Consider the following 13119-nt stretch of genomic DNA (forward strand, 5'->3'; position numbering starts at 1 on the left):
GATATTGGTCTAAAATTCTCTTTTTTTGTTGTGTCTCTGCCAGGCTTTGGTATCAGGATGATGTTGGCCTCATAAAATGAGTTAGGGAGGATTCCCTGAAAGCACATTTTATAGTCTGAGTTCTTCTACTTTAACTAGCTTCTACTTTAACAAAGTATGAATCAAAAGGCCTCTAATTCATATTTCCTTCATTGTTCTTTGACTTCTCTTCTCCTTATTTAAAGTTCCTTTCTGCCCTGAACATATCTGCTATCCTTCTTATCTTTCTTTCCCCTTGGTTCTTTCTTGTTATCATTGTTTGGATCATCTGTTCAACTGCTTTTCAAAGCAGACAGTTTTTCCACAACAAGGAGAATTTTCTAGAAATCTGTTCTGAATTCAGTTCACCCTCTCTTCTAATATGGAATATGACTTCAGAAAGATGTTTCACTGATTGCTATCTAACACTGTAAACTGAGGTTACTTGATTCTAAGAATTTCAGTGCTTAGCTCATTTTTTTTCAGATTGTCTACTGTATGCCAATGAATAATGTATTAAGCTCTGGAGTATCAGCAATTAATAAGGTACCTGATGACAAGGAGACTTTATTTTAGGGGAGGAAACAAACAGCTACCAAATTAAGACTATGTATGACATATAAATTAACAGAGTATAAAAAGGTAGAAATACGACAGAAGAAATAATCCTTCAGATGTGAAATAAGAGGAATAAAGCTTTATGAAAGACCCCTGAGCAGGGGATTAGTAGTTTACCAAGCAGAAAAGTAGGAAGACATTTTGAATAGAAGATTTTAGCTTATTAGAAATGTGGGAGAGATCACAGCTAAAATAAATATATTAAAATCTAATGACAGGGAGGAGGAAGTCAAGAGTGAAAGCTGGAGAGATCGGGGGAGGTCAGATAATAAAGCAGTCAAGTCACCAAAAAGTTAATACCAAAGTATTGCACTAAAGCTTGCAGACAGTAGGGGGCCATTGGAAAGTATTTCAATAGGAAAATTATAGGCTTGGATTTACATTGAAAAAAGTATGAAATATGGGAAAATGCGATAGAAAGTATAAATTTGATTAAAGCAACTGGATTGTGGGAGGGAAAAATGAAGTATTATTGTAGTGATTCAGAGAAGCAATGAAACGTGGTAAGTTTTAGCCTTACTGGCTGATTAAACATAGGTGTGAAGAAATCTAAAATAATCCCCTAGTTTCTGGATTAGATAAAACCTACAGTGATATAAAGCATATAAGACATAACAGAATTGGATAAAATGACAAATTCTATTAGGATAAGTTGAGTTTGAGGTAACTATAGAACATCAAAGTAGAGATGTCAATTAAGTAGTTGAAAATACAAATCTGGAAACAGAGGAAAGATCAGCTATAAACTGATTGATTTTGATGGTACTTAAAAGTATTGAGGGTTGATGTTACCATGATGGCAGACTAGAAAATAACCTACTCATATCTTGCAGAACAATAACAATTCTGCACCCATTCCAAGTCAAAAGTCTCTCTGCAGGAGCCTTGGGATTCAGGTAGGAGTTTGTCAAATCCCATTGGAGCCCAAGATCCAGGAGAGTCATTTTTAGAGTGCAGACCAACACCCAAGTGGCTGATTTGCCGAGATTGCTTGTAGATTCAAGCCCGGTAATATCCTAGCCCTCGAAGGTGTTTGTTTAAAGCCTCATTTGGCTTTGAGCCTACAACCAAAACCATCTACCAAGGGTTCCAGAAGAAATCATGCTCACCAGTGCCGTGGTGGAAAGGCTTGTCTGCCTGCTGACATTGATCTTGGCAGTGACCCTGAAAGGTGCACTGTGGCTCTGCTTCAGCCTTCCTTAGCTGAGGTCCCAGCTCAGAGCTACTCACACAAGAACCCCAAAGTGAGACTCACTCATCTCTTGTAACCCAAAATTCTGAGCCTCCATGATGGGCTTGCCAACCTCTGTCCCACAGCAGATCCCAAGCAGGTCCACTCTCAGCTCCAGTGCCTCTCACTGCAGTGAGAAACTATCCCATCTGTGCTGAGAATCTGCTGGGAAATGAGTACTTGTCTGGGACAACAAGATGAGTATTCCATCCTATATCACAAAGGAGACCCCAAGGGAGCCCAGTCTCAGTTCCAGTCCCTTCTGCTGCAGTCAAGGAACCATCCAATTTTTGCAGGGTCCTCCTGGGAGATATGTGCCCTCTGAGCCAACAAGACTGAGCTCTATAACCTTTATCCCACTGCAGATCCTGAGGGGCCCCAATCTCAGCTCTGGCCCCTCTCACTGCAGTTAAGGAACTATCCAATCTGTGCAGGAACTTGCTGGGTGGCATGCACCCCTCTACACTGAAATTGACCTCCTCATCCTCTGTCTCACTGAAAATCCCAAGGGGGCCCAATTTCAGCTCAAAACCCTCCTGGTACAGTCAGGTAGCTATACCAGCACCCCACCCTCTGTTTCACAGCAGATCTTGAGGGGGTCCAATCTCAGCTCTGGCCCTTCCTGCAGCAGTCAAGAAACTTGTCAACCTGTGCAGGAATCTGCTGGATGATGCATGCTTATCTGAACTGACATGGGCCCACTAGCCTCCTTCTCACAGCAGTTCCCAAAAGGGCCCAGTCTCAATTCTAGCTACTCTTGCTGCACTTAGGGACACAGCCTACCTGTACAGAGACTTGCTAGGCGGTATGCCTATCTGGGTCACTGGGACAGTCATTCAGCATTTTCACACAATCCCAGTACCCTTCTTGAGTCTTTCCCAGGTCCATCTGGATCAGAAAGCTGTGTCAACCTTGAAGTCTTCAAGAGGTTCACAGTAAGCCTGGGCTTAAGGTGCCTTATAATGCTGAGATAGCTGCAGTGGTCACAGGCTCTGGTAAAACAACAGTAAGTCAGCTTAGAATCCCTGGAAATCCCTCTAAAGGACAGGCACAAACAAAGCCAGTCTGTGAAGAATGAAATAAATACCTAATCCCTGAATGCATGGATATTGTCACACTTCCACAAGCATCAAGAACATTCAGGGAAATATGACCTCAACAAATGGAGAAAATAAGGCACCAGAGACCAACCCTAAAATGATGGAGATGTGTTCTCTCAGACAAAGAATTCAAAAAAGCTGCTGTAGGGAAGCCCAATGAACTTTAAGTAAACACAGAGAATCCATTTAGAAATTTATCATAGAAATTTTAAGAGAGATTGAAATAACTAAAATCAAACAGAAATCCTGAAGGTATAAAATACAATGAATGAAATGAAAAATTTAATAGACAGCATACACAGCAAAAGTGATCAAACAGAATACGCAGTGAGCTCTAAGACAGATTATTTGAAAATATACAGTCAGAGGAGAAAAAAGAATGAAAAATAATAAAGAAAGCTTACAGGACCTATGAGACAACATTAAAAGACAGCATATTCAGGTTATTAGAGTCAAAGAGGGAATTGAAAAAGACAAAGGGATGGGAAGCTCATTCAAATAAATAATAACATGAACTTTCCAAACCTGAAGAAAGATACAAATATCCAGGCACGGAAAGGTTAAAGGTCATCAATCAGATTTAACACAAATAAGAACACCCCAAGACATAAACACTAAAAGGTAAAAGACAAAGAGAGGATTCAAAAAGCAGCAAGAGAAAAGAAACAAAATATAAGGGAGATCTTCTCAGCAGGAATTTTACAGGCCAGGAGGGAGTAAAACAATATATCCAGAGTGCTAAAGAAAATGCCAAACAAGAATACTGTACCCAACAAAGCTATCCTTCAGAAATGAAGAAGAAAGAAAAAGCTTTAACTGACAAACGAAAGCAGAAGAAATATATTGTTACTACACCTGTCCAACAAGAAGTGCTAATGGGAGTTCTTCAAACCCAAAGAACAGAATGCTAAGGTGATTGTTAAATTGATAGTGTAACTGTGGTGTTTAAACGATTTATATCTTTAGTAAGAAGACTAAACGCCAAAACTATTAAAAATAAGAACATTTTAAACTACTAAAAATAAAAATATTGCCTATCTTAAATAGGCAATATTTATCAAGAAATTTTAAGAGAGATTGAAATAATTAAAATAAAACAGAAATCCTGAAGGTATAAAATACAACTATTTTAAATAGGCAATATTTTTTATAAAGTAAACTGTGATTTAAAAAATTCAAAATGTGGGGAGAGAAGGAAGTTAACGTATACAGGGTTGTTTTTGTGTTGTGTGCAATCAGTTCAGTTGGTGTCAGTTTTAAACAACTTGCTATAGCTATAAGATGCTTTATATAAGCATAATGGAAACCACAGAGTAAAAAACTATAATCGATATCCTAAAAATTAAAAACAATGAATTAAAACATGCTACCAGAGAAAACCACTTATGCACAAAGGAAAACAGTAAGAAAGGAAGAGAAAAGTTACACAACAGCTATAAAACAAGTAGCAAAATGGCAGTAGTAAGGCCTTACCTGTCAATAATAACACTATTATTAAGTAAATTAAATTATCCAATTACAAGACATACAGTGGCTACATGAATTAAAAACAGAACCCAACTATATGCTGCATACAAGAAATTTACTTCACTTATAAAGACACACACAGATTGAAAGTGAAGGATGGAAAAAGACATCCCATGCAAATGGAAACCAAACATGAACAGGAGTAGCTATGCTTAGATAATATAAAATAGACTTTAAGTCAAAAATTATACAAAAAGGCAAAAAGGCCATTGTATAATGATAAAGGTGTCACTTCAACAATAGGAGATAACAATAGTAAATATGTATGCACCCAACACCAGAGCACCCAAATATATCAGCAAATATTAATAGATTTGAAATGAGAGATATACTATAATGCAATAATAGTAAGGGACTTCAACATCACATTTTTGGCAGTGGACAGATCATCCATGCAGAAAATCAACAAAGAAATATTGTAGTTAAACTACACATGAATTGGACCTAACAGACATTTAGGGAACACTTTGCCCAACTGCTGCAGAACACATATTCTTCTCATCGGCAAATGGAATAACCTCCAGGATAGACCATATTTTAGCCACAGAATAAGTCTCAACAAATTCAAAAAAGTAAAAATTGTATCAGGTATCTTTTCCAACCACAATGGAATAAAACTAGAAATCAAGAACAAGTGGAACTTGGGAAACTGTACAAATACATGAAAATTAAACAATATATTCTCAAACAACCATTGGGTCAAGCAAGAAATTAAGAAGGAATTTTAAATATCTTTGAAACAAATGAAAATGGAAACAAAAGACACCAGAATCTATGGGATGCAGAAAAAGTGTACTAAGAGGGAAGTTTATACTAATAAATAGCTATATTAAATAAATTTCAAATAAGCAAACTAACAGTGCACCTCAAGGAACTATAAAAGCAAGAATAAACCACCCTGAAATTAGTAGAAATAAAGACACTTCTAAAAGATCAGAGCAGAAATAAGTGAAATGGAGACCAAAAAACAATACAAAAGATCAGCAAAATGAAAAGTTGAATTTTGAAAAGATAAAACAAAATTGGGAAACCTTTAGTTAGAATAAAAAGGAGAATAAAAAGAGAAGCCCCAAATGAATAAAATTGGAGAAGAAAAAGGAAACATTACAACTGAAACCAAAGAAATACAAAGGATCATTAGAGACTATTATGAACAACTATGTGCCAATAACTTGGATAATCTAGAAGAAATGGATAAATTTCTGGACACATACAACCTAACAAGATTGAACTATGAAGAAATAGAAAATCTGAACATATCAATAATGAGCAACAAGATCAAAGCAGTTATAAGCAGTCTCCCATCAAAGAAAAGTCCAGGATCTGACAGATTGACTGTTAAAGTCTACCAAACATTGGAAGAACTAATATCAACTCTACTCAAACTATTTCAAAAAATTAAAGAGGAGAGAATAGTACTCAACTCATTTATAAGGCTAGAATTACTCTGATACCAAAACCAAACAAGAACACAACAAAAACTACAGGCCAATATCCCTAATGAACATAGATGCAAAAATCTTCAACAAAATACTAGCAGTCTGAACAACATACTAAGAGAGATTATTTATCGTGATCTATTGGAATTCAACCTAGAGATGCAAACATGGTTCAACATGTACAAATCAATAAACGTGGTAAATCATAGCAACAATAAAGAACAAAAACTATATAATCATTTCAATACAGTCTGAAAAAGCATTCAATAAAATTCAACATCCCTTCCTGATAAAAACCCTCAACAAACTGGCATAGAAGGAACATACATGCACATGATAAAGACCATATTGACAAGCCCACAGCTAATATCATACTGAACAAAGAAAAACTGAAAGCCTTCCCACTGAGATCTGTAACAAGGCAAAGATGCCCACTTTCACCACTTGTATTCAACGTAGTACTGGAATTGCTAGCCAGAGCAATTAGGCAAGAGAAAGAAATAAGGGGCACCCAGATTGGAAAGGAAGAAGTCAAATTATCTTTTTTTCCAGATGGCATGATCCTATATTTAGGAAAATGTAAATACTCCATGAAAAAACTCACAGGACTGATATGAATTCAGTAAATTTGCAGGATATAAAATCAACACACACAAAAATCAATAGTTTTTCTACATGCAAACAGCAATCAATCCAAAAAATAAATCAAGAAAGCAATCCCAAGATTACTCCAAGATGGCTGAATAGGAACAGCTCCAGTCTACAGCTCCCAGCATGAGTGATGCAGAAGACAGGTGATTTCTGCATTTCCAACTGAGGTACTGGGTTCATCTCATTGGGACTTGTTGGACAGTGGGTGTAGCCCACAGAGTGTGAGCCAAAGCCGGGCGGGGCATCACCTCACCCGGGAAGCATGAGGGGTCAGTGAAAGGGTACCAGTGCCCAAGCCACCAATGCCAGTACCACCTCAGATTCAGGATTCATAGACCCTCCACAAGTACCAGTGCTTCAGTGAGATATTGCACCTCACTGGAGCGCATTAGCTGTGGGGGGTCCACCCGCAGACCCTGACCCAAACGACGGATGAATAAAATCTACACTGATATACACAGACACTCTGTTTTGCCAGTCCTGCTGAGCATCCAACCGCCTGCACACCAAGAAGGGTTTGTCGCTGCAGCCAGCCCTGAGAAGTTCACACTCCAGGCATTTATTTAGTATACAATAAACAACAAAAGCTCTGAGTCAACACACTTGTGGATAATTAACATGGTTAAGAGAGTAGTTCTAGGAATAATTAAAGCTCAGGTACTGCGATCTAAAGTAAACACCATTAGGGGACAATATTCCTGGTCGACCTCCCCCGAAGAGGGCCATCTGGCTCAAAAGTTAGTTAATGGAGGTAGGGTAAACAGACTTAACTGGGGAAGCCTCTATTGCCCCTAGTATTTACCCTATGACCTAATGCTCTCAGATAAGAACCAGTTGCCTTGAGCCCATTCAATTATTACAAGCTATGTAACCTTTCGGCCTTCCAACAAGTTTGTGACTATTTCTTGTAACTTTTCCTAATATTTCCCTTTAATATTTCTGCTACCATCCTGAGTGAATCCCAACACTTCAGGCTTCATGTCTATGACCACTCCACAGGTACCACTCAGCAGACTTCAGTGCCAATGCCATTTGGGCTTGCAAGTAGGATCCAGTGTCAAGAGAACTTCCATCATTACAACATCAGGATCAAGAAGACCCTAACAGCTACAACCACCATAAACCCCAAAAACTCACACTGCTGCAACAAACATCCACACTATTGCATGCTGAGGATCCATGTAATCTTTGTCAATATCAAACCGAGCTGACAGAGCTGCAAAGAGACTGCACAGCTGTGCCCCTTAGTGATGCCAGAACTTCTGCTGCATCCCACCTAGCAAACACACTTGCACCTCCTTTTTACCCACAGGAAAAGGTGTTTATACACAAAAACTAGCCTGTAAATTCTAGTATAGGTGACTGCTCCACAAATGCAGAGAAATCAATATAAGGCAGTAAGGAACATGAACAACTAAGGAGACATACTACCAAAATAACAGTCTCCCAGTAGCTGATCCCAAAGAAATAAAGATATACAAACTGCTTCACAGACCATTTAAAATAATTGCTTTAAGAAAGCTCAGCAAACTTCAGGAAAATATAAACAACTCAATGAAATAAGGAAAATAATAAATGATCAAACAGATACACTTTGAACAGAGATTAAAATTATTTTAAAACAACAAATTTTGGAGCTGAAAAATATAATAAATGAAGTAAAAAATGCAATAGACTCAGTAATGTGATTGCTGAGTCAAATGGTATTTCTGCTTCTATATCTTTGAGGATTTGCCACACTGTCCTCCACAATGGTTGAACTAATTTATGCTCCCACAAAAAGGGTAAAAGCATTCCTTTTCTCTGCATCCTCTCCAGCATCCGTTGTTTCTTGATTTTTTAATAACCGCCATTCTAACTGGCATGAGATAGTATCTCCCTGTGGTTTGGCTTGCATTTCTCTAATGATCAGTGAAGTTGAGCTTTTTTCATATGTTTGTTGGCCACATGAATGTCTTATTTTGAGAATTGTCTGTTCTTGTCCTTTGCCCAGTTTTTAATGGGATTGCCTGGTTTTTTTTCTTCTTATAAACTTAAGTTCATGGTAGACTCTGAATACTAGACCTTTGTCAGATAGGCAGATTGTAAAAGTTTTCTCCCATTCTGTACGTTGTCTGTTCATTCTGATGATAGTTTCTTTCTTTTTTTTTGAGATAGAGTCTCGCTCTCTCACCCAGGCTGTAGTGTAGTCCAGTGGTGCGATCTCAGCTAACTGCAACCTCTACCTCTCAGATTCAAGCAATTATCTGCCTCAGCCACCCAAGTAGCTGGGATTACAGGTGCCCACCACCCCACCACCACACCCGGCTAATTTTTGTATTTTTAGTAAAGACAGGGTCTCACCATCTTGGCCAGGCTGGTTTTGAACTCCTGACCTCATGATCCACCTGACTCAGCCTCCCAAAGAGCTGGGATTACAGGCATGAGCCACCATGCCTGACCTGATGATAGTTTCTTTTGCCGTGCAGAAGTTATTTAGTTTAATTAGGTCCCTTTTGTCAATTTTTGCTTTCGTTGAAATTGCTTTTGGCATTTTCATCATACAGTTTTTGCACTTGCCTATGTCCTGAATGGTATTGCCTAGAGTCTATTCTAGGGCCTTTGCAGCTTTGGATTTTACATTTATGCCTTTAATCCATCTTGAGTTAATTTTTCTATAAGGTGTAAGGAAGGGGTCCAGTTTTAATTTTCCACATATAGCTAGGCAGTTCTCCTAGCACCATTTATTAAAGAGGGAATCTTTTCTCCATTGCTTGTTTTTGTCAGGTTTGTTGAAGATCAGGTGGTTGTAGGTGTGTGGTCTTATTTCTGAGTTCTCTATTTTTGTCCATTGCTCTATGTGTCTGTTTTTGCACCAGTACCATGCTCTTTTGGCTACTGTAGCCTTGTAGTATACTTTGAAGGCAGGTACCATTATGTCTCCAGTTGTGTTCTTTTTGCTTAGCAAAAATTTTAAAATAGTTTTTTCTCTAATCCTGTGAAGAATGTCCATGGTAGTTTAACTGAAATAGCATTGAATCTATAAATAACTTTGAGCAGTATGATCATTTTCACAATATTGATTCTTCCTATCCATGAGCATCGAATGTTTTTTTCATTTGTTTGTGTCCTCTCTAACTTCCTTGAGCAGTAGTTTGTAGCTCCCCTTGAAGACGTTCTTCACTTCCTTTTTTAGTTGTATTCCTAGGTATTTTATTCTCTTGTAGCAATTGCAAATGGAAGTTCATTCATGATTTGACTCTCTGTCCATGTTGGTGTATAGGAATGCTAGCAATTTTTTCTCACTGATTTTGTATCCTGAGACTTTGCTGAAATTGCTTATCAGCTGAGGAAGCTTTTGAGCTGAGAGGATGGAGTTTTCTAGATATAGGATCATGTCATCTGCAAATAAAGATAATTTGACTTCTTCCCTCCCTATTTGAATATACCCTTTTTTTCTTTCTCTTGCCTGATTGCCCTGGCCAGAACTCCCAATACTATGTTGAACAGTAGTGGTGAGAGAGGCCATCCTTGTCTTGTGCTGGTTTTCAAAGGGAATGCTTCCAGCTTTCGCCTGTTCAGTATGATATTGGCTGTCAGTCTGTCATATATGGCTCTTATTATTTTGAGGCATGTTCCTTCAATACCTAGTTTGTTGAGATTTTTTAACATGAAGGGATGTTGAATTTTATCAAAGGCCTCTTCAGCATCTATTGAGATAATCATGTGGTTCTTGTCTTTAGTTCTATTTATGTGATGAATTACATTTATTGATTTGCATATGTTGAACCAACCCTGCATCCCAGGGATGAAGCCAATTTGATCACGGTGGATAATCTTTTTGATGGGCTGCCGCTGGATCCCATTACTGGGTATATACCCAAAGGAATATAAATCATTCTATTATAAAGATACATGCACACTTACTCAATAGCAAAAACATGGAATCAACCCAAATGCCCATCAATGATAGATTCGGTAATGAAAATATGGTACATATACACCATGGAATACTATGTAATCATAAAAAGGAAGGAGATCATGTCCTTTGCAGGGACATAGATGGTGCTGGAAGCCATTAACCTCAGTGAACTAACACAGAAACAGAAAACCAAACACTGCATGTTCCCACTTATAAGTAGGAGCTGAACAAGGAGAACATATGGACACATTGAGGGGAACAACATGCACTGCATGAAAAATGTCATGGGTGGGGTGGGAGAGCATCAGGAAGAATAGCTAATGGATCTTGGACTTAATACCTAGGGGATGGGTTGATCTGTGCAGCAAACCACCATGGCACATGTTTACCTCTAAAACAAACCTACAGACCAGGCACAGTCGTTCATGCCTCTACTCCCAGCATTTTGGGAGGCCGGGGTGGGCAGATCACGAGGTCAGGAGATCGAGACCATCCTGGCCAACATGGTGAAACCCCATCTCTCTAAAAATACAAAAAAATAGCCGGGCATGATGGCACACACCCGTGGTCCCAGCTACTCAGGATGCTGAGGCGGAAGAATTGCTTGAACCCGGGAAGCAGAGTTGCAGTGAGCCGAGATCATGCCACTGCACTCCAGCCTGGCTAGAGAGCAAGACTCCATCTCAAAAAACAAAACAAAACAAAAAAACCTACAAACCTGCACATGTAACCCAGAACTTAAAATAAAAGCTGAAAAAAAAAATTCAATAGAGAGCATCAACAGCAAAACTCATCAAACCCATCTGTGAAGTAAAAGATTACTTTAAAATATACTGATATGGCTTGGCTCTATGTCCCCACCCAAATCTCATCTTAAATAGTAATCCCCATGTGTCAAGGGAGGGAGTTGGCTGGATCATGGAGGCAGTCTCCCCCATGGTATCCTCATGATAGTGAGTGAGTTCTCATGAGATCTGATGGTTTTATAAGCATCTGGCATTTCCCCGGCTTGCAATTCCCTCCTGCCACCTTGTGAAGAAGATGCCTTGCTTCCCTTTTCCCTTCCACCATGATTGTAAGTTTCCTGAGGTCTCCCAAGCCATGCAGAACTGTGAGTCAATTAAACCTCCTTTGTTTATAAATTATCCAGTCTTGGATAGTATCTTTATGACAACGTGAAAACAAACTAATACATATACATTCAGAGGAGAAAAAAAGAATAAAGAGAAATAAAGCTTATAGGATTTATGAAACATACATAACATGTAATATTCTATAATAGAAAACCCAGAAATAAATCCACACATATACAGTCAACTAATCTGCTACAAAGGTGCAAGAATACGCAGTGAGGGAAGGATAGTCTCTTCAATAAATGATGTAACTTGCATAATAAATGGGAAATCTGAATATCCTCATACAGAAGAATGAGACAGAAACTGAAATAGAATCTAGAAACCAGAAAAAGAACCACAAAGATTTTGACCTCTACCTTATATCATACAAAATCAATTTCAGATGGCTCAAAATGTAAACAGAACAATAAAGCATTTAGAATATAACATAGAAGTATATCTTTATTAACTTTGGATAGGAAAAAAACTTTTTAACAGGACACACTAAAGATTACCCAGAAAGATAACATTAATAAATTAGATTACATTGAAATTTGAAACTTATCATCAACAGACATCTTCAAATGAATGACAGAAGGTAATTTGAATTCGTATTCCTGGCAAAAGACTCACATCAAGATTTTTGCAATGGTAAATGAGCATTAAACAGCACTCAACTTAATTAAAAGTGGATATCCAAGTTATAGGTATATTTAAAAAGGCCTTTATGTTTTTCTTTTCTTGGATCTTGTTTTGCTGGAAAAAGGTTTTGTTCTCAGTTGCCTAAATTCTTTTTCTCCATTTTGTCTTGCCACTCGATACACACATGAGAGGCCTTAAGATAACTCCTGGGGTCATTGGACTCCTTGGGAAAAACAGTGAAGGCACCACTCACCCTGTTTTGGGAAGAAATCAGTTTTTGTCATGGAACCCCAGGAATTAAAAGTGGATGAATCTCTCTCAAAATCTGTTTTTGCCTCCCAGTCATGCCTGTTTATTGGACTCAAGAAGCTGCATGTTTTCCTATATAAAGAAATCCTACTAAGTATTAAGAAATAGACTAGGGGGCGGAGCAAGATGGCCGAATAGGAACAGCTCCAGTCTCCAACTCCCAGCGTGAGCGACACAGAAGACCGGTGATTTCTGCATTTTCAACTGAGGTACTGCGGTCATCTCACTAGGGAGTGCCGGACAATCGGTGCTGGTCAGCTGCTGCAGCCTGACCAGCCAGAGCTGAGGCAGGGCGAGGCATCGCCTCACCTGGGAAGCACAAGGGGGAAGGGAATCTCTTTTCCTAGCCAGGGGAACTGAGACACACAACACCTGGAAAATTGGGTAACTCCCACCCCAATACTGCGCTGCAAGCAAACCGGCACACCAGGAGAATATATCCCTGGCCAGGAGGGTCCCACGCCCACGGAGCCTCCCTCCTTGCTAACATAGCAGTCTGCGGCGATCTGCAAGGCAGCAGCTGAGGCTTAACTAGGTAAACAAAGCCCCTGGGAAGCTCGAACTGGGT

The sequence above is a fragment of the Colobus angolensis genome, unplaced genomic scaffold, assembly GCF_000951035.1.
Source record: "Colobus angolensis palliatus isolate OR3802 unplaced genomic scaffold, Cang.pa_1.0 Scaffold61, whole genome shotgun sequence".
Classification (NCBI taxonomy): Eukaryota; Metazoa; Chordata; class Mammalia; order Primates; family Cercopithecidae; genus Colobus; species Colobus angolensis.